Source organism: Pinus tabuliformis, chromosome 5_1 (assembly GCF_031772625.1).
Source record: "Pinus tabuliformis cultivar Carrire ecotype Pingquan chromosome 5_1, CPIR1, whole genome shotgun sequence".
In the NCBI taxonomy this organism is placed as follows: domain Eukaryota; kingdom Viridiplantae; phylum Streptophyta; class Pinopsida; order Pinales; family Pinaceae; genus Pinus; species Pinus tabuliformis.
In genome coordinates this window covers 652,276,876-652,301,032 of record NC_142305.1, presented here as the reverse complement: position 1 = coordinate 652,301,032, position 24,157 = coordinate 652,276,876, and the positions used below count along the sequence as shown (strand labels likewise).

At 40.3% G+C, this 24,157-nt stretch overlaps 1 pseudogene; it reads left to right on the top strand.

The window, feature by feature from the left end:
- Positions 1-739: 739 nt before the first annotated feature.
- The window catches only part of LOC149166682 (uncharacterized), a 48,000-nt pseudogene continuing 24,582 nt past the window's right edge, over positions 740-24,157 (top strand).

Below are 24,157 nucleotides of genomic sequence, written 5' to 3'. Positions count from 1 at the left end.
AATTGGAAAAGTTGTGAGTTTTGCATTTCATTTAGGGAAAATCAAAGAAACTCTTTCTTTGCTCTAAAGAGGATTTCATCAAATTTGAAAGTTGCTATTGCATTTTTTAGGGCATTAAGATTTTGAGTCGTGTCATAACATCATGAGTTTCACCTTCATTACCTATTAAGTAAAGAACAACTTAATAATACATCGTTAATTAAAATTCATTTAGAATTTTAGATTTTTTAGGGCTCTTGCCACCTACAGTAGCTTAAGTATAGGGCTTTGGAATAAGGAAGGAAGTAAACTTTCTAAAGCTACAAACGAACAATAGAATCTTGAGTTAGGGAGAGAAAATCCAATTATTTCTATTTTGCTCTGGAAAGCTCATCTTGTACATGAGTTAAGCACGAGATCATGTCGAATTTGGTGAAGTGATCGTACCCACTTCATCGGCCTAGATATAGTGATTTGCACGTATTACAACGGTACTGAAAGGTACTTGGGGTCACTTGAAAGTAAACCTCCAATTGATCATGTGGAGGAGCCTTCAAGGGGATTGAGCTTGTTACTTTGCCCTTGCGTGTACGTCTGATCTGTGACTGTCCCCCCAGGTAAAATTATTGTATTTGGTGAACTTAGTGACTATAATCCTAGGGATCTACCTAAGGTGACGGTAGAGGGAAGGTCCTGTTGTACCTGGAACAGACATTGACTAGACTCACTTGGACTTTTTGGAGGGTAATCTTTGCTCAAGATGGTTTATAATAGAGTTACTTATACCAGATTGCTTCATTATGCAGGTTGTCAGGGTAACTGGGTCCAAACGCTCATTTCTATAAAAAAAAATCACCTTGGTCACTAAGACGTTGGATTTCACCACCAACTAGTAAGTATTGATCTCTATGAAGAGTCATTTTGTATGGTTTTAACTCCTAGATTTTTAGCGTGTGTTACTCTTTGTGTTGTTCTTTTTTACTTTTTAGAGACTTTAGGTATAATTTATATATTGTGTAATTTATTAATTGAAAATTTTTCATTGTGGCAGAATTACCAAGACAATCACATAGGATATTCTAGGACCCCCCTGAATATACACCGAGTTAGTTAGAAAAGATAAAAGCCGAGAAATCTAAATCATTGGGATCCTAGACTGCAGCAGAAACTGAAAATTCTACTATTATAGACTTTGATGTAAAAGGAACTGAAGTTAATCAACCAAAAACAACTACTATTTTAGGCCTTGAAGTGACAAAAATTGAATTTGATTAAACTCAGAGATTAACATCACACTCAAAAGGAACTGATTTACAAATTACTGAACTCATTCAAACTGAATCAGATACTGGAGACTTTTCAGATACAAATCCCATTTTTGAACCAGATATTGATGAACCTGAGTCCGATATTTTTGAACCCGAGACTTATATGCCTGATACGGTACATATTCTAGATCCTCCACATTCACCTCATGTGAAACTTGTTATTGCTGATAGTCTCCCTCCCAGTCTCATTAGCATTGAAGAACTTGTTTCAGACGAAGAGGAAGAACCAATAGTTTCTACTAGTGAACCATCAGATATCTTGGAGCTTTTGTTTAGATCTCTTCACCCCGACCCTTGGTATTTCACACCCTTTAAATTTTTAGGACAAGGGATTCTGCGATACACGACTCCTTACTCTACCATACTAGGTTTTGACTAGTCTATGATGACTTCTAAAAGTACCTCATTAGATACATCTATGTTTTCTACTTCTCCGGAGTCAACATTATATGGTGGTTTTCTACTGCCTGGATATCACTCTCTTGCTGGAGCTTATTCAAGAGCTTCTTCCTCAAATTCATCTTCAAACATGTCAATTGGTGTAATTAATCCTACCCATGAAGGTTTGACATCTGAACAATTTATTAATATGATTTATGGTAATGTTGGTAATCCTCAAATCAATCCAATAGGTGGTTATTACCCGCCTAAGGGGAAACCAACGTATCCTCCACTCAGAGGTAGGTGGATCTTACCCTACAGTTGGGGGGCAACCCCATGCTAGAAATTATCTTAATTATGCTCAAATGCCTCAAACCAGTTTTGGTCAACCTGTTATGCCTTAACCCGTCATTGCAATGCCTTACCCTCTAATGAATACAATTTGGAACCCTTCGTTAAATCAACATTCAATTTCAATTGCTCCTCAAGTGCTTGTGTATCAACATGTTCAACCTATTGGACAACCTATACAACAATTACCTTTTCAAGGTATGCCTTTTCAAGTCCAACCGTCTGTCTAGGTTAATCCATCAACACCTAGCCACCAACCACTCCAACATCATGTCCTGAGTGCTCCTTAAACCTTGGTATAGTCTGTTGTACTAAAAACTGTTCAGAACCTAGGTTCAAGTTCGCCTCAACCTCCCATTCCAGGAGTATTGCAAGTGACTGTCCCACTTACATCACAAGTAACTATGCAACCCCTTGTTCAGTCTTTACCTCAGGTATCTGGTGTTCAATCTATTCCTACAATTTCGTCAATGCATGAAATACCTTTTGTACAACCTAACATCCCATATATGCAAGTTCTGTTTCAAGAGCAACCTTCCAAGGTCAACCCCATAGTCAGTGTTAGCTACCTATACCAATAGGTTTCATATTTCATGATTGGCAAAGAAAGTTCCAAATATGCTCTGCTTTGATGATGCAAAGATCCCATATTTCCAAGAGAAGACAATGTGTGTATATAGCTCGATGTGGACTCAATTTTGATGGATGGTCCAACAACCTAATCTGGATCATGCCATGTTTCAATTTTCTGCTGTAGAATAGAGAAAGAAGTCTGTCCAAACTGTTTAATCTTGGCAAACCAGTAGCTTAGGTAGAGAATTAAGGTTCCCAACTGCTTAATCTGGGACCTTGGAAGCAATAAGGGTAGTTCTAGATAGAAAATCAAAAGAAAAAGCCAAGAGAAAAGAAAAGGCAAATAAGGGTCTGCAAGTCTAAATGCACCCTCCAAGAAGAAACAAAAAATGCTAGGCAAGTAGATGGGTAGGCAGATGGGGTTGCAGAAGTGTCATTCCTTATAATTGGATGTGTGCTAACCTATTCACAAAGGAAAATCAATGGATTGAGAAGGTCTTCTTCTCCATCATGTTGCAGCAAAGCAAAGAAGCATGACTAACTTCCTTTTCCCCCTTTTTCACCTTCATTACTAACATCCCTTCATCAGTTGTGTTCATGGAAGAATTTGAGGTTTTATAGTGGTTCTTATTCCTTTAAAAGCCACATTTCTTGTCTAAAATTCTTTTCATTTTGATCTACTCCCTAAACTAAGTGATTTTCAAATAAACTTAGTGATATCACTCCTCATTCACCTTTTCCATCCATATTAACCCCTAACTTCTATTATCTAAATCCCCTATGTTACCCTTTCCCTACTATTATAACACTATGGTGTATAAACCCCAAGCATTGTATAAATATCCCTCCCCTTGGCATTATAGCCATGTTTTCACTGTCAGGGATCAAATTGACATCCGGTCAGTTTGAGAACCCTAAACCTTACCCCTTTTTCCCCTTCTGAAGCCATTTGACCCATTAAGCCCTTCATTTGCTAAGAAACCTTGTGAAAAAACCCCTTTTCACCCCTAACCCGCTTCATTTGCAAAAAACATATAAAAACCCACTTTTTCCCGTTTACCCAAAGTTTGGCGCTATGCGCATTTTTTATAAAAAACATTGAAAACCATGGAAATCCGCCAAATTTCCAAAGTCCCCGCCGGGCACAGATCTCGAACAAAATATTATTTTATTCCCGCCCTCCGTCCGTATCGTTCGGCCACCTCAGCAATCCGTCGACCGTCGGATCGGGCCCTTTTGATCCGACGGCCCTCGTGCATATCGGACCGGCCCCGACGTCCGAAAGATACCCTCCGATATCTGTCAGAGGGTGACGTCAGGCCTCTGCCATGCGTCACCCCCACAGCGTATCGGAGGTACATCTGACATTTCCGCCTCCGTATCATAAGCGGTGCGATATGAAACCGCTAACCACTCCTGGTTTTGGTTGATCCGCCCTGCCTGCGTCACCTGCCTACGTCACCGCCGTGTCAGCGCCCCGTCCGCCAGTTGACCCCACCTGTCCGCCACCTCATCATCCCCGTGGACCTCTTGTATGCCGCCACGTCACCCCATGACGTCATGCTGACGTCATCCGACTTTGACCCCACCTGATGACGTCATGCTGACGTCATCCAAAAAAAGCGCCAAAGTCCCGAAAAAACCATATTTTGGCCGAAATGTCGCGTTTTTTGCACTTTTTGCAAAAAACGTTGTTGTATCCTCTGCATGAATTTCACGTCCGAGGCTTCGCCAACCTGCTGAATTCAACCTGAAGACCGCTGGCGCGCCATTTCCACCTGCATTCGTGACCATTGTTCTCTGTATACCAGGTATTTATCCCAGTGAATCCTTCCTGCACCTGTTTCGTCTGTGAATTGCCATAAGAAAGCTTAAAACACTGAGAAACATATAATTCACCAGCAAATCCCCTGTGCCTGGTCCTCATTTGCACCTACAACGTCGAAATTCACCAGCTAAGCCTCGTTTTCCTGAGTTTCTATAAAAACTGCATTCTGTTCGCGCAATCGTGAACTGGTAACCCAAACTATACCAAATTTGCTGTAAAAGAGAGATTAAGGCCAGACATTTGCCTTATTCATGTTTTAAGCAGTATTTCAATTGCTGCAATTCACCTTTTGTCCTCTGTTCCTGAGTACTTCACCTTCTGTTCAAAGAAAACCTTTTGGTGTTGCTCTGCACAGTAACACTAGTCCATAAACTATAGAATCTTAAAAGGAAATCATGGATCCACCAGTAGCTCCTGTAGCATTAAACATTGCTCCATTAAATGCCCCTCAGAGAGAATTGGAGTGGCAACCCCTAGCAGACCTGGACTATCAAATCTCAGAAGAAATGCTGATGCACAGCAAGTTTCACATCCACTTATTGAATGAGTTAAAGGCTAAACATGAGAGTGGAACAGATGTACTGGGCATATGGGACTCCTTTCTCCCTATTTTTAAGCTCCCTCAGGTCAAACAGTTCCCTGACCTCATTCACCTATGTGCCGAATGTTATGACCCTACTCAGAGGGCTGTGCTTGACCCTTCAGGCTCAGTCGTTTTCTATATCACCCCTGAAGCTATCAAAGAGATGCTGCACTTCAGGACTCAGAAGAAGCTAGTTCCTTTATCACTGATAGACTTGATAAACCAAGGAGCTAGATTGACAGATGCTCAGGTCACCAAACTCAATCAGCTGTACATTGACTCTGACGCTGTGAAGAACCCTCCCATTTGTCATGTATATCTCAACCAACTGGGCAGAGACCTTGCAGATATGATTAGTCCCATTTTAGGCTATAATTCAATTGAACATATTGATGAAACTGTGCTGGTGATGATGCTTATGTTTGCTCCTGGCAAGTCTCCTATCTGCTATGACTATGCCACCTACATATCAGACAAAATACATGAGCAATTGATGAACTTGTCAAGAGAAAGGGTGTTCAGATACACCTCTTACATCTACCACTTAATCCTATATTATCAATATGAAAAGTTTTCTTTTGTTGTGAAAAGAGAGGATGCCCAAGGCAATCCAAGGTCAGTGGTTTATTGGTCCTCTGTCTTCCATCACAGAGCTCACTCTCCATATACTTACTGTGAGTTCATAGATCTCTTCATCCACCCAGCCATGTCTCTGTTGATGAGCTCGCCTCCTCCAAGACTAACTGATGATATGCAAAGGATACTTCAGTTGTCTAAATTATACAGCATTGGGGACTGGTACTTCTACCAGAACCACACAGTTATAAGGATATATGGGTGTGAGCTGCCCCCATACAGATTGCCCAAATATGTGCCCATGAGACTATTTGCCCTGGAATACTTCAGGCAATTTGGAAATGCTGATGTGCTACACTTTTCAGGCAGAGGCAAGAAAGCACAGCTCAAGGTCAGGAACCAATTAGGCCACTTTATCTATAACCAGAGGGAGGAAGGTTGGCGAGAAGCAAATAGAATGTTAGAATCCCTTGGCCTGCAAACCAGTTTCCTTTGGAAACCTTATGACCCCAATCACTTCATAACTTTAAGAAGGGTCAAGTATAGGTTGTCTGGTTATGATCATGTAAGGATTCCTCATATAGAAAAGTATGCAAATCAAGTGAAATGGAGGAGGGGAACCTTAGAGGAGCCTCTCACACAAGAAGAGTTAAATCAGAGAGCTCTAAGAAATCTGAAAAAGATGGCTGACCTAGAACTTTGTCCACAGGTGTTCAATCTTCCAAGCAGTCAAGAGGGAGCAGCTGCCTCTTCCTCCACAGCAGATCAGCAAAAAGCCAAAGCTACTGGGCAAATCTCTACCAAAGGCAAGGAAAAGGAAATGGAACCAGAACAGCCACCTCATGAGGAGGTGCAGCAGCAAGTACAACAGCAAGAACAGGGGCAGCAAGAGAAAGAGCAGCCCTTACAGCAAGAAAAGGCAACTGGGGCCCCAATTTCCACTGAGCAGCAGGCTCAGGACACTGTACCTCCCAGGCAAGAAACAACCACTGAAGCCTCAGTCCTCCAAACCCCACAAAAGGAGGATATAAGTAGAAAGAGGGACAGAGAAACTCCCCTCACAGAATCCACCAATCGGGGAGAAAAGGCATAGAATAAATCCCCTATCAGAGGAGGAAATGCCAATAGGACAATCTCTGGGCATGGGCCCACCTAGTAGAGAAGCATCTGCAAGTTCCTTTCAACAGGGACAAGACAGAACAGTGGGAGGAGAAGTCAGCTCCTCAAGCCACCAAAGAGAAGGTGAACTGGGCATCAAACAGCAGTTCATTGACATAAAGAGGAGAAGTGAGCCAATAAAAATACAACTATATAATCATTTGTTGAAGATGGCTCCTACTAACCAGCAAAGACTCATGTCCGCATATGATGTCAATGAGGGCAAGATGATCATGAGTCACTTCATGCCAACTACATTGCAACCACAGTCCCCCTCAGACTACTTAAGGACCAATCTTGAGGTCCTTGCCAAGGACATCCACCCAATGGACAAAATCGAATTACATAAGCAAACGGGTGAGATGGTGTATGCCTCCTTGGCAGACAAGACATTGGATAATTATAGGCTAGTAAATAGCCTAAATAATACAACTGCTCAACTGGAGTTGGAGAGAGCATCCTCTCAAGCAAAGGACAATAGGATCAGGTCCTTAGAAGATATAATCATAGAGATTGGGCATGATCCCAAGGACATCAAGGGCATACAAGAAATATTGAAATTGAGGGATGCAGACATGGCAGCTTTGAGGAGAAAGATCAAAATTCCAGCAACAATTCACCCTCAAACAGATGAAGTTGCCCAGCAAAGACATGATCAAGATGCCTCAGCTTTGCTAGTGTCTTTATATAAACAGCTGATCCAAACACAAGAGAAGCTGGGAGAATCAGAGGCTGCACAGGCAGCATTACAAGCAGCATTACAGCAAAAGGAAGGAGGTCAAACATCTCAGCCTCCTCCAGAAATAATTAATCTTGAGGAGCCTCCTCAAACTACTGCTCCTCCCACTCAGCAAACAGACCAGGCAGCACCTTCTACATCAGCACCAGCGCCAACAACAGAGCAGGCTCCAAGCCTGGATATGCAGAAGCTCAAGAATGAAATCCAAGCCCTGGAAGCCCAAATGGCAGAATTAAAAGAGGCCAGGGAAAATTTGGTCAAGTTGAACGAAAGATATGACAAATCCAAGCAGACTGTAGCAGAAAAGGGCAGGGAAATAAAGGCCCTTAAAGATAAGATAAAAGAGCTGGAGAAGGAGCTCACACTTGATAAAGTGACAGCTGAGCTCAAGACAGTCCTATGGGCCAACATTGGCCAATCCATAACTGATCAATGGCAATACATTGAGACAATTCATGAGCAAATAGAGCTCATAGGAAAAGCACACAGAGAAATCCAGAGATCAAGGGCCTCTCTAGGCAATATGCCTGAAGTTGCCAACAGGATGATCAATGTGCTTAATAATAGAACAAGTGCTCAGTTAGCAACTATGGGAATCTCCAACAGCACTGAGACTATTTTGTTGATAAAGAGGGTCCTAACACTGAGAAGCCTAGTGCAGACACTAGAGAGAAGGACCCAGGATATGCAGACCGAGGTCAATAGATTCATGGACAAATTTGTGGCATTGCAAAACAGAGGTCTCCCTGGCTTACTGAACAGCGCAGGAAGGCTACTTACACATGAGCAGTATGCCAAGAGGGTCAACACATTCGCCACAAATCAGATCACTGAAAGGCCCAGCACCTCAGAGGAAACAGGGCCAGCTACAGGACAAAGTCTCTACAACAGGGTAGAGAATTTATTCTTTATAATGAATGAAATTAAACATCTGTTTGAAGTGCCTCCAAACTTCTATAAATACACAGAGGCAGATGAGACTTTAGAGGCAATTCTGAGACATCAATTGCCCACACAGGAATACTGGACCAAAATGATACAGCTGATATTGTAAGCCAGAGCCTGTAAATCAAGTTTTTTTGTTCAAATTCATAAGTGGTCATGCACAGGAAAACTTAGTAAAATCAGCATGCACGAAAAGGGAAGGGCTGAGCCAACTCAGCAGATCATATTCGGCCAACAAAGCAAGATTGACAGCTAACAGGTAACAGGGCCGAGAAGCTACAGCACGACAGCCATAAAGGCACATTTCCAGCATTAAAGCAGAACGTTCAGACCGACTCAGTGGCCTCCAAAGGTCAAAGTATCTCCTGACAGATATAAAGAGCATTTATTTGGTATTCAAGGATGTAATAACTTTCTTATCTACTATCTTGAAAAGTTGGTGAACGTATTCATTTCTCAGATGACTCAACGCTTCAGATATTTTGTATGAGCGTTTGTATATATTCCCCCTCGCATAAGTTTGCGGGGGTTGTTGTTGATTTCTCTTCAAGAGTTCTTTGCTGTAAATTTTCAGAGTTTAATACAAAGGCCGATGGAATTTCCAAAGTCTGTGTTGTCTGAGGGGTTGTAATGCGATTGCTGTGTGCTACAGGATTCCTGCGTGTTTTCATGGCTCAATAAGTTTCCTTAAACTTTCGTTATGTTGCTTCTGTTATTTTCTCATAACTCATCCATGTTCTAGATCTCACAATTAATGGCAGAGAAAAAGACTAATTCCAGGATTTATTCATAGAATACCCTGAATTCAATCTATGCTATTATAAATGTTTCTCTCAGTTATGGTCATAAAGGTGTAATTCTTAATTGCTGCACCTCTACACTGTATCTTTCACAGTGATTATTGTTTTAGGAATTCAAATCTGCTCCTTTACAATACATCTCTTTCTCACAACCAAGCTTAGTGGAAAATTCTTAATTGCTTTTCACTGGTTAAACACACTTCATCATTATAATATCAAGTTTGTTTCATGAGATATTCAAAAGGCCCTGCAGTTTCAGCAATCTCAATCTACCTCTCAAACAACCAGTAACCAAAGACTCCATTGCCCAATGGACTAGAATTATCTGAAAGTTTCCACCTTAGGTACAGAAGACATCCCTCAACCAAAACATAAAACCAAAACCCTGAACATCATAGCTAGTCTAAAATACTATCAGAACAGAGACAAATCATAAAGAGAGAGCCCTCTCTGATTACAGTTTGGCTAGGAGCTGTAATCCAAAGATTGGTTAGTGGTTACCCCGGCCGTATTCCCTTGGGAGTCAAAGGGAACAACCTGGGTGTTAACATAATTGGCGACTCCACTGGGGACATCTTATTTTTCAACTGTTGTCTGTTCATAGACAGTGGTTCTAAAAACTTGAGCGGTCCCTTGAAACAGTTCTAAAATTCCCTAAAATAACAAAAACAAGTTCAGAAGCTGGCTCCTAAAAGGGAAACCAGACACACTAGGTCAAATCCTGACCCAAATCCACCAGCTGTTTTTGAAAATCCTAATACAATCCCCAAAATCGTTAGGAAGCAGCAAAAGCAGGAAAATCCTAGTGATTTGAGTCCTGAGACAGCTCACCCTGAACCAGTTCCAACTCCTATCAAAGTTCTATTTAGGTCTACCCCTGTTTCCCCTAGTTCACCATCTACATCTCAAAGCCCTCCTTTCACACCTTCATCCACTGCACATAGTCCCTTGACCAACACTCTAGTTTCTACCGGTCCCATCAACCCTGTAGTACCCATCGTCCCCGTTATCCCGTTTATCCCTGTCAATCCCATAAACCCTGCAAATATGGCCAATAGGTATGCACCCTTGCAGTTACTTGCTAATGCTGCAGCTCTACCCCAAGACTACCAATCTAAGATCTCATATTTTGACTCCACTGGCCCCTTCACAGCTATTCAGCATGCCAAAAGGATGCAAGATCATTTTGAGACCTATGAAATAGATGATGACAGTGTGAGAATGAGGATGTTTGTTCAAAGTCTGACTGGGGATGTAAGAACTTGGTTTAGATCCCTGAATGCAAATTCCATTACTACTCCTGATGAGCTTTATCAAGCCTTTACTAACAGATGGGAGAAGAAGAAAGATCCCTTGCACATACTTGGTGAGTATGATACTATCAAACGAGGTCCTCAAGAGACCGTTCTGGAGTATTGTGCAAGATTCAACAATGTATATAACGCAATCCCACAAAATTTAAGACCTCCTCCTGATTTGGCCTTGTACAAATTTCCTGATGGTTTTGACCCTGATATGGCCTATCAGTTGAAGGAGAGAGCTCCTGAAACCCTTGCAGATGCCCAAAAGGTTGTTGTCATAGTGGAAGCTAACCTGATTGCCAAAAGAAACAGAGCAAGGTTGGAAAAGAGAACCACCTTCAAAGAAGAACCCTCAGCCTTTGATCAAAAACTGGATGCAATACTCACTGGTATGAAGAGATTGGGTGATAGAGTGGAATCAGTTGAGAGAAAGTCATCATGGGAAGCACCACAAAACAACCTTCCTAGGAATCCAAATTTTAGGAGAACTCAAAATCCAAACGTTGGCAAGGCCAGTTCTGACCCAGACATAAGACCCCCTTTCCAAGAGAATTATGCTGAGACTTCCACATCAAATGAACCCAATGAAGATCCCCACATTAATTTAATGGGTTTGGATGGTGAAAGTCAAGTCTTTTTAACACAAGAAGATCATGAGGATGATGAAATCAAGCTGTTCCAAACCAAATCAGGTGAGTCATTTGACTTTAAACAAGGCTATGACACAGCTATTTATGAAGTCCATAAACAATACAAGTTAAGGAGTAGAACTGTAAATGTAACACAGCTTGAAAAGATAAAGGATAAAGAGCAGCCCAAAAGAGCCATAGTCACAGAGCCAAATGACACAACGGAATCACTAGCAAAGGAAGTAACCATTGAAGAAGTCACTGAACCATTTTCTTCAAAACAGCAGCCCATGGCTACATCATCCTTGCACCCTAACCCAAGTGTCGCTCCTCAAGAGATGAGCAAAAAGGACAAGCCTCAAGATCAAGATAAGAATCAAGAAGAAGAGTTAGTGAACAAGGAAAGAACTGTCATCCACAACCAAAGGACCCAATCTGAAAAACCCTTTGACCTAGAAACTGAAATTGGTAAATTGAAGGTAGCTATTCCTCTTTCAGAACTAGCCAAGCATGACATTTATAAACAACAAATCAAGAAGTCCCTTCAACTTACTAACAACAAAGATGATGTCAATGTGTTGGATGATACCCCAGAATTGCTGTTCGGTCCAGAAGTTGATGGAAAAACAGCAGCCACAGGGATTTTACCTTTTTATGTCAGTTTACATGTTCATGATAAGATATTACACAATGCAATGTTTGACTCAGGTGCCTCTCACAACCTAATGCCCAAATCAGTCATGGAAAGACTAAATCTGGATATTACAAGACCATATAAGGACCTATTCTCCTTTGACTCCAGCCAGGTCAAGTGCTTGGGCCTGATAAAAGATCTCTGTGTATCACTTGTCCAATACCCCAATAAGACAATCCTGATGGATGTTGTAGTTGCTGATATCCCACCCAAGTATGGAATGCTGTTGTCAAGATCATGGGGAGCTAAACTCCAAGGTTCCCTGCAGTTAGACATGTCATATGCCACCATCTCTGTTTTTGGGCAACCAAAGAGACTATACAGAGAAACACTAATGAAATACATGGTCAGCAGTGAAGAAAAGCCCCAAAATTTTCCCATATATGCTGTCCATTCAGACATAGACTCATACATTCTCTTCAATGATAATACAGGTCTTATAAATAATGATGTTGAAACCAAGACACTCAAACAAGAGCAAAACACTAATGAATACACTGCTACCCCAGAAACAATGGTTAAGCAACCATTAAACACAGCTGCTACTCTAGAACTCAAGCTGATTCAATCAAGTGATGAGACTGTCCCAGAAGAGAAACCAGAACTTCAACTTACAATTCCAGCTCATGAACAGATCATTAAGTCTCCCCTAGAACAAGATATTCTGTGGTTCCTTGAATTTGATGGGTCAGTAAACAAATTAGGGGCAGGAGCTGGAGTTTGGATACATAATAAACAAAACAATCATGCAGAAGGGCGAGCCTATAGACTAAATTTCAGATGCACTAACAATATGGCGGAATATGAAGCTCTTTTACTAGGCCTCAAACTAGTAAAATCCTTACAAGCCACAAAGGTTTCAATCATGGGTGATTCAGATTTAATCATCCAACAAGTAAAGGGAAATTTTGTCACTAATGACAAAAGACTGAGGTCTTATAGGTCTGCTGCTGCTGAAATACTAAACTCCTTCACTGAATTCCAAATCACCAAAATTGCTAGGACCCACAATCTTCATGCTCATAGCTTGGCCACATTTGCAAGTACCTGCAAACTGCCTTTTGAACCTGATAATTCCTTTACAGCAGAAATAAAACACAGGCTTATTGAACAGCGCAGGAAGGCTACTTACACATGAGCAGTATGCCAAGAGGGTCAACACATTCGCCACAAATCAGATCACTGAAAGGCCCAGCACCTCAGAGGAAACAGGGCCAGCTACAGGACAAAGTCTCTACAACAGGGTAGAGAATTTATTCTTTATAATGAATGAAATTAAACATCTGTTTGAAGTGCCTCCAAGCTTCTATAAATACACAGAGGCAGATGAGACTTTAGAGGCAATTCTAAGACATCAATTGCCCACACAGGAATACTGGACCAAAATGATACAGCTGATATTGTAAGCTAGAGCCTGTAAATCAAGTTTTTTTGTTCAAATTCATAAGTGGTCATGCACAGGAAAACTTAGTAAAATCAGCATGCACGAAAAGGGAAGGGCTGAGCCAACTCAGCAGATCATATTCGGCCAACAAAGCAAGATTGACAGCTAACAGGTAACAGGGCCGAGAAGCTACAGCACGACAGCCATAAAGGCACATTTCCAGCATTAAAGCAGAACGTTCAGACCGACTCAGTGGCCTCCAAAGGTCAAAGTATCTCCTGACAGATATAAAGAGCATTTATTTGGTATTCAAGGATGTAATAACTTTCTTATCTACTATCTTGAAAAGTTGGTGAACGTATTCATTTCTCAGATGACTCAACGCTTCAGATATTTTGTATGAGCGTTTGTATATATTCCCCCTCGCATAAGTTTGCGGGGGTTGTTGTTGATTTCTCTTCAAGAGTTCTTTTGCTGTAAATTTTCAGAGTTTAATACAAAGGCCGATGGAATTTCCAAAGTCTGTGTTGTCTGAGGGGTTGTGATGCGATTGCTGTGTGCTACAGGATTCCTGCGTGTTTTCATGGCTCAATAAGTTTCCTTAAACTTTCGTTATGTTGCTTCTGTTATTTTCTCATAACTCATCCATGTTCTAGATCTCACAATTAATGGCAGAGAAAAAGACTAATTCCAAGATTTATTCATAGAATACCCTGAATTCAATCTATGCTATTATAAACGTTTCTCTCAGTTATGGTCATAAAGGTGTAATTCTTAATTGCTGCACCTCTACACTGTATCTGTCACAGTGATTATTGTTTTAGGAATTCAAATCTGCTCCTTTACAATACATCTCTTTCTCACAACCAAGCTTAGTGGAAAATTCTTAATTGCTTTTCACTGGTTAAACACACTTCATCATTATAATATCAAGTTTGTTTCATGAGATATTCAAAAGGCCCTGCAGTTTCAACAATCTCAATCTACCTCTCAAACAACCAGTAACCAAAGACTCCATTGCCCAATGGACTAGAATTATCTGAAAGTTTCCACCTTAGGTACAGAAGACATCCCTCAACCAAAACATAAAACCAAAACCCTGAACATCATACCTAGTCTAAAATACTATCAGAACAGAGACAAATCATAAAGAGAGAGCCCTCTCTGATTACAGTTTGGCTAGGAGCTGTAATCCAAAGATTGGTTAGTGGTTACCCCGGCCGTATTCCCTTGGGAGTCAAAGGGAACAACCTGGGTGTTAACAGTCAGTTTGTTCAAGGTCCACCTTTTCAAACTCAATTTCTCCAAGGTCAACCTTTGCAAAATCAACCCTTTCAAGGACAGTTCATTCAAGGTCAAATGGGTCAGAGTCTTTCGTTTCAGAATCAACCATACCCAGGTCATACGTTTCAAGTACCTATGCAACCACAATACGGTATGGCTCATCCTGGATATCCAGGAGGTATGCAGATTCCAACTGCTCAGGCTATTCCAGGATATCCTGGGTATCCTCCTCCCGGTACAAGACTCATCCCTTAGGGTTATCAGTATCCATCTCAGGATCCTAACCGCCAGTTTCCTTTCATTGCAACTTTGGATTTGCTTGACCTCTCTCGGTTAACTAATGATCCTCTTCTTTATTTACCATTTTGGCCAGCCATTCCTACTAAGTTGCCCAATGACATTCCTAAGTTTGAAGGTAAGTCGGGCGAAGATCCATCAAACCATGTTATGACCTATCATCTTTGGTGCACGTCCAACTCATTAATCGATGATTCTATTAGATTACAACTTTTTCAATGAACCTTAACTGGTTCGGCAACCAAATGGTATGTAGAATTGTCACACGCTTCCTTCAATACATTTAACGCCCTTGCTACAACTTTTTTGACCCATTTTCAGTTGCCCATTCGATATGATAATGGAACTGAACTTTTAACTTCTTTAAAGCAGTCAACGTCAACCCATATCTCAAATCACATTCATGAATGGAGACGAAGACGTCGCCTGGTTAAAGTTTACATTCCAGACCAGATTTTGGTCGAATGGTTCATAAAATCTCTTTTACTAGTAATAATTGAAGATGTTGCCAAAGGAGGTGTTGTAACTGAGGAGCAAGTAATTGCTCGTGCTCAATACCTTGATCTTGTTTATACTCAGTCCGGTACTTTGTATGAAAAGATCCCAGATTTACCCCGCCCTGGTCAAACTAATCCAGCCCTTACAAGATCACATGTTGCTGATGGTATGATTGGTTATGTGAGCCAAAAATATAAGAATAAAAAGAAAAATTCTAAGAAAACTCATATTTCGACTCTATCTGATTCACCTAAAGAAGATCCTTCTCCCAAAATTACTTCAGAAATTAACATTGTAAAATCATCTACCGACAGGGGTAAGCAATCCAGAAATAAAAAAAACGGAAAATGGAAAGCTAAACAAGACACTCGTTCTAAGGAGAAATCAAACAAGAATGAACCATTTGATGAAAAGAAGAAGCCTCATTATCCTTGCCTCATTTCTGATGAAGATCATTACACCAAGGAGTGCCCACATCCTGCCGAAGTTTCTAAATTTGTCAAAGGTTCACCCACTCTTGCTGTTTTGAAGGACCCCTTTCCTCCCCAAGACAACAAAATGGTTTCTCATGACCAATCCTCCTCATCCGCATTAGCAGATATCATGATGATGTCTTCCAAAGTTATTGCAGCGACGAGATCCAAAGATTACACATCAAAGAGTCTCATTGAATATGGAGATGACTCCAGCCTAGTTGGTCAAACTTCCACATCTACTCCTGATCCAGGTGGCTCCAGAGAGACACACAGGACAAAGATGGCTAAAAAATCAAAGTGTTTGGATTATGTTTGAAACAGGTTCATGTTAAGTATCTCGTCGTCGTGATCGCGAAGGTGTGAACAGCTCGTCAAACCGAGCTCGTATGCGAAAGATAGAGCTCTTCAAAGTTTGATATGATAGGGGAAAAGAGGGGCCCACAGTGTGCCACATGGCATCCCAGTAAGCAGGTGGGACCCACATGGCAGCCCATCAAGCATTGACACTTGGCCTTTTTTTCAATGGTCTCCTAAACCTGCATAAGAGACAAAAATAATTTTTATGGAAAATGGTTAGTAAATAACCATATAACAAAATTTGTTTTAAAATATAGTTATTAATATAACTATATGAAAATAATAATTATTATAAGGTCGACGGGCCACAACCTCCCACTGGCCCAAATCGCAATCGCAACCAAAAAACAAGTCAAATATGGTTTCGGGATCGGCGGCCATAACCCCCGTCGAACCCTTCTCCACAACCTTCGCATATATATATATATATATATATATATATATATATATATATATATATATATATATATATATATATATATACGGGCGAGCGGGCCACCAGCGGTGGACTCGGCCCACACCCTACCACCCCAACCCGATACATATGTCGCCGATTGCAATGTGCCGACACCGCGCTAATTGCCGATATGAATATTGGTGAAGCCACCATATATCACGTTGATTATTACACCAACCGCCATTCTGATCGCCGATTAGGAATGTCACCGATATAGATATCAGCAAAACCACGTAAATCGCGCCGATAACGTCGCCAGCGCCCATGTTAAGCGCCGATTTCCAAGGCCGATCGCCAATTTTAATGCGCTGATAATGTAGTAACGACGGGGTTTAAGGGGGGGTGAGCCACCCAATGCAGACCCGACCCCCATTAATGTATCATTTCAGATTTTAAATAAATTGTGATATATTATTTTGAGAGGGGTGAGGTTTGACCGCTCGACCTCCTCCCTATTAACCAGCGATTTTTACCAATCCTCCTAACCAATCACCTTGGTAAATCTGCCGAAGTCCTTCTTTATAAACGCAGAGTTTTTACCTCTGCACAGAGTTCGAGGAGGCAGAATACGGGCACGCTTTTCGAGGCAGTTAATTAATATTTTAATGCAGGAACCATGAATTTTGCAGGAGGGCAAAATTTTCACTTTGTCAGAAATTGACAAATTTTATATGGATTTTACACCTCTCGTCGCCACGAACACAATGGTGTTGTTCGTTTCTTCATCAGAGTTCTACATTTTTTGGTCATTTCCAGAATGCACGTGGAACCATGATTTCAACAAAAACAGGGAGCGAAACCATGAGCCATGAAATTTTCCCAAGGAGGTAAAATTTTGACATTTCAGAAGATAGTCAAGTTTATACTTTTTTTTCATGATTTTCTGTAGGGATCACAATGCTGAGATGAGATTCACCATCTGAGTTGCAGATTTGCAGTCCATCCATGGAGCATAATCTTTAAGGAATCCCGGGGGAATCTAAAAGATTCCTTGAGCCCAGAATTCTCAGCTTCTCAGAATTCGGATTTTGGACAGTCGATTCAGCACTACTCAATGCCAAAAATCTGATGGTGTCTTTAGATTTCTTATTATCTTATTTCTTCTTCTAGCCACTTTTCTAAGTGCCAGTGCAAATGTCCACATTCATGTGCGAGCAGCCATCTTCATACGATCGATGGTCCGAGCAGCTTCAACAGTGTGACATCCACTTCTTCAGATGGCCCTTGGTTGTGAGGTATATGATGTGTTCATGTACTTCTTCTTTCTGCATTCTACTACACATAAACTTGATTGATGTTGATGCAGGATCTTGTTTATTACATGTTGTCATGATTCCTTGCTTGATTTGATGTGGAATCTTCTATGTGATGTACTTGCTGTCACAACTCTTCATGTTATGTTTTGAGATCCCTTGTTGTATGTTGTTGGGGTACTCTTCTTTTCGTCATGCATGTTTTGTTTTGACATCCCTTTTGTGCCATGTTGGTGGGATGTTCATCATGCATGTTTTTGTATCATACTGATAGGAGTCTTTTGATTGAGAGTTCTAGTTGTGGAACATCTCTTAGAGCCACTCCTGCGTGAGGGAATTTTTCCTTGTATGATCGCGACATCATCTCTTGTGTACATCACCATTATTGACAACACTTAATGCAGCAGCCTACACCATCTTGACCCCGGGGCCCGGAGATGTAGTCCCTCCTAGACAAACTCCGTTATCAACGCTTATGTTTTCATGTGCTGATGATTGCTATGTTCCTCTTCTTTTCCACATGCATATGTATTCGTTAATGTTCTTTTAAAAATCAATTTTAACACATCACGAAAGTAAAAGGTCTTGGAAGGGTCCTTCTTCACACCCGGACCTGGATCAACTCCTCCTCCTTTTGAACCGTTACATATTGAAAAAACAAACCTTGATATGATAATTTGTCCGCCTCTTAAGGGTATGCTTCGAAATTCAACATTTAACCCTCATGCTAGGGTTGTTCATAACTATAACATCATCGAAGATTTGGCTATGTCACCTTTGACAATGTCGGCTCTTAAAATGCCACAGACTTGTCCAACACAAAGGAAGTTATTATTATCATCCATAAGAGCAGTAGATCCTCATGACTCCAATTTGATTGTTTTCGATCTCGAAAATCATGTCCCACGTCTCTCGCACCAACTGGCTTTTCAGATACCAGTTCATGTCAAAACTCGACGAGTTTTTCGAACAGTGATTGACGAAGGAGCATCGACATGTATTATGTCCATTGCTTGTTGGAAATCTTTAGGCTCTCCAATAATCAATCAATCTCCCACAACTTTGAAAGCCTTTGATGGAAGAGGTTTTCGCTCGTATGGTCTTTTAAATGATTTACCAATCGAATTAGAGGGTAAAATGATTGCAATAGACGTTGAGGTTGTTGATGCTCAACTTGACTATAAACTTTTGCTTGGTTGGAGCTAGACTTATGCCATGTCGGTAGTAGTCTCGTCATATTTTAGGATGATCATGTTTCTTCACAAAGGGAGAATTGTGAAGGTAGAACAATTATCCTACTATACCTCAGACCCTAATTCCATTGGTAGTGTGCCTTTTGTTGGAAAATCAATGACTCCATTTGAAGAAGTTGGTGTTGGTCTTCTCAAAGACTAATATTTGATGGGAACTTTCACATTCCCTCCACCCAATTTCCCTCATAATTATGCCCAAATTAATTTGATTACATCAATTACTTTCGAATCTGGAGATCCATGGAAAGTAACTTCAGAGTCATAAATAGTCTTATATGGAAGTGAAATGCCTCGTAGCCTTTTTGAGTTAGCTTATGAGCTAATTCAGTCCTTTTCCAACTCATGAACATCTGAAAACAATCAAATGAATACGATTATTTATGAATATTCTCATATGTCATGCTTGGAAACAATCTCTGTGCTTGATCCTTTTAACACAAATTTCTTAACTGATGAAGGGATTATGGAAGTTATGACCTTGGACGAAATGCCATGGAACGATACTCATCATCGTTCAACCTTCTTGCCATCCTTTGACAAAATTGAGAATAATTTCTCATCTATGTTTTCATTTGAGACTCTTAGTGATCCTCAATGTCCAATATCTACCCTTTCTTCCAATTCTAAACAAAATTTAGGGAACATATAAGCAACGATACCCATAGATATCTCAATGAAACCCGAGATAACTGGAAATATCATATAGGGGCTTCTTGTTCTTTAGAAGAGATTCAAACTTATAAAGCCCTATTTCAGGAATTCTGTGACATCTTTGCCTGGTCATATGAAGAAATGCCAAGAATCGACCCTAGCATAGTTGTACATGAAATAAAAACTTATCTGGATGCAAAACCTGTTAGGCAACGATTACATCCTATACATCCATGAAAAGTTGCCGCTATCAAAACTGAGGTCGAAAAATTGTTGAAATGAGAATTCATTTACCCCGTTCCTTTGATTGATTGGGTATCAAACATTGTACCCGTTAATAAAAAACAAGGAACTATTCGAGTATGTGTTGATTACAGAGATATTAATAAAGCTTGTCCTAAGGACAATTATCCAACTCCGTATATCGACCAAATTGTCGATGATTGTGTCAGGAATGAAATTTTTTCTTTTATGGATGGATTTTTTGGCTACAATCAGATAAACATACTCCTTGTCGATCAGTACAAAACCGTGTTTATATGCCCATGGGGAACTTTTGCTTATTGCAAACTCCCATTTGGCCTGAAAAATGCTGGCGCAACTTTTCAGCGAGCAATGTCTTATGCATTCCATGATATCAAGCATATTGTTCAGCCCTATTTAGATGACTTGTCAATTCATTCAATGAAAAGGCAAGATCACCCATTGCACTTAAAAGCAATTTTCATTAGGTGCAGGCATTACAACATTTGCTTGAATCCGAACCGATGTGTCTTTTGTCTATAATCAGGTCGGCTTATAGGTTTCATTGTTTTGAAAGAAGGCATTCGTGTTGACCCCCTTAAGGTGGAGGCAATTCTAAATTTGCTTGCTCCTTCTAGCCTTACACAACTCCAAAGTTCGCAAGTGAAAGCAAACCTTTTGCGTAGATTCATCCACAATTATGCCGAACTAACCCAAGGTTTTACTCGACTGTTGAAAAAGGGCATTCCTTTCTTTTGGGATGAGCTTGTCGATAAAGATTTTGATGCATTAAAACATGCACTCACCAATGCACCGTTACTGCATCCACTTGATTATCATTGAGATTACTTTCTGTACTTAGTCGCATCCAATGCCACTATTGGCATGGTGTTAGTCTAAGAGGATGATTCTAGCAACGAAAATGTGATTTATTATTTGAGTAGAAATCTCACTGAAACCAAGATTAAATACACACATGTGGAGAAGCTAACCTTGGCAACTGTCCAAGTTGTTCAACAATTTCATCACTATATACTTCTTCGAAAAACAATTGTTATTTCAGATTGCAACCCTATGATATATATTCTCACTAAACAATTGCTAGGGGTCAAGTACTCCTAGTGGATCGTTATATTACAAGAGTTTGATTTGGAATTTGAAAAATCTAAATCAAAGAAATCTTTTGTTTTCGCCGAACTATTGTGTGACTTTCCTCATACTGATATAGAAATTGTAGCAGAAGATTATTTTGTTGACGAATCTCTCTTTCTTATTAGTATGTCAGATTTGTGGTATGGAGATATCATTATATATCTCCAAACACAAAATTTTAGGCCCGAGTTATCCAAAATTGATTGTCATCGAATCCGATACCAATCCCAACAATACAATATTATTGGTGACACTCTTTACCGTCGCGGTACCGATTCTATATTCCGACGTTGTTTGACTCTCCAAGAGGCCGAAAAAACATTAAATGACTGCCACTCTGGAGCATGTGGTGGTCATATGTCTGGGTATGCTACTGCCCAAAAGATATTACGTGCTGGTTATTTTTTGCCTTCAATATTTAAAGGTTGCATTAATGCAGTCCACAAATGTCATAATTTCCAAATTTATGATCGAATGCGAGCACCTCCAACTCCTCTTCACCCTATCATAGCTGTCAGTACTTTTGCCAAATGGGGCATCGATTTCATCACTTATAACCCTCACTCAATCAGGGGTGGGGCATGGGTATATTATCCTTGCAGTCGATTACTTTACGAAATGGGTTGAGGTGATGCCTACATATAGAGACGACGACGAAACTGCAACAGTTTTCATTTTCAATCATGTGATTGCTCGGTTTGGTGTCCCACAAGCTATTGTTACAGACCATGGTAGTCATTTTCATAACTTTATGATGGTTGAACTATCCGCACAGCTCGGCCTACGCCATGATATCTCTACTCCTTACTATCCACAAGCTAATGGTCAGGTCGAAGTCGTCAATAAAGTTTTAACCAATATGATTAAACAGATAGTTGGTATTCATAAAGGAAATTGGCATTCCATGCTCTTTTCAGCACTATGGGCTTACCGTACTATTGCAAAAACATCGATGGGTTTTACTCCTTTCCAACTTGTTTATGGTTTGGAAGCAGTGTTACCCATTGAATGTGAAATCCCATTCCTGAAACTAGCTATCGAATTACTCCATGCTACCTTTGCAGACGAAGAACATTTTGTACATTTAGCACATTTAGATGAAAATTGTCGCGATGTCATACTGGATAGCGAAGCTCACAAAAAACATGTCAAATCTCAATTCGATCAAAACATTAGCCCTCGTTCATATTCTGAAGGTGACCTAGTCTTGTTTTATGTTCAAGCTCATGACAAGTTAGACGCAGGAAATTTCGTACCCATGTGGCATGACCCTTACATTCTAAAACACGTATTAGCTAAAGGAGGCTATGAGCTGGTTGATTACGATGGTATTCCTTTGGGAAAGCCCATAAATGGTCTTTACCTAAAGAAATACTATGCATAAAAATTTTGGTGGATATTTGTACATGATTTACCGTTTTTTAGGTATGTGTGATAGTTAATGTTTTTCGCACTTTCTACTACTTCTCCTACTTATCTTATTTTTCACTTGATTTGCATATGTTGATGTTCCCTCATACTTACAATGGCTCTGCTAATGACGCTAGTCGTAGTACTCAGAATTTATCTTCCGCATCCTAGGTTATCTATTCACCCAGTGATGAGCTAGTCTCTATTCATGGAATATGTCTCGGTCAAACAACAAATAACATAGCAGAATATAGTGTAGTCATTGAGCTATTAGTTGATGCCATCACATTTGGTATCCGACATTTGATCGTTAGGTTATATTCGCAGCTCGTGGTATTACATTTATATGGTGTCTATACAGTAGGAAGTCCAACAATGTTAAGAGTGTTTTTACTGGTCCGTCTTATGGAAAGACAATTTGATTATATCGAATATCAACACATTCTAAGATATTTAAAGACGTTGACAGAAGCATTGGCAAATCATGTGTTAAATAGACATTTGCAACATTTGTAAATTAAAAACAATATTCATTCATACATTGATCAAGATAAACAGTAGGCAAAAGTAGTATTTTTAAAAAATAGAGATTGTATAAAATTGTGTCTACAAAATATGTCATTCAAGGACATGAGGCCTCGTGCCCTTTTATTTTATGAATATGTTGACACGAAAAATAAAAAAATGTGGTCCTAGAAACTAGAACAGCTAAGCATGATGATGCTCATGATAGCAAACGACAACACGAGAAACTCGACGCAGTAAACGTCTAAGTGGCCCTGGAACCCAAACTACATGTCTCTAATAAGGGCAAGAAATGATCTGATAATGAGATCTTAGACAATAATAAGGTACTACAGACTTATGTGCATAGATGTGCCTATGTTATTTTGTGCAATGGATCGATCAGATTACGAAATACATAGACTTGAAGTAGTTAAAGACTATAATAGACAAACACATAAAAACACAACAGATTTAATAAGGAGTTCACCCAAGACTCCTGGGCTACATCTCTTGGTCCAGCCTTCAGTGGTGGCCTCTCTATTAAGTCTTCAAATAGAGTTTTTACAATAGTGAGCTCAGTTTGAGTCTCACACACAACAGATGCAATTACAAGAGCTTCACTTGAATCCATCAAGCTTCCTCTAAGTACACAGACTCCCTCACAGCTCTGAATCTCTGTCCTCACTCTATCTCACACTTGCTTGCAACACTGCTTGTCTGTTTACTCTTTGTCTGTGGCTTTTAAAGCCATTCTGGGCTATCTGTTCGTTTCATCTCCTCGTTCTTTTGTCTCTCGGGCCTCTGTCCACTCGAATCCCTCTTACAACGTTTCCCAAGAATGGCATAACGCTTGAAGGGGAGGTGGCCACCGATTCCGCAATGTAAGAGTGCTTGGGTCCATTGAAATCTGTCGGATTCCCAAATGCGGCCGTTTTTTTTAATCAACACAGAGAAATATGCATAAAACAGGGAAATTCTGCAAAAAACATTATATGTCAGACTTCAAAAGTCCTTTAATACACTTCATTCCCCTATCGGGTCTGCCCATAGGTCGCTATTGCATATCGGGA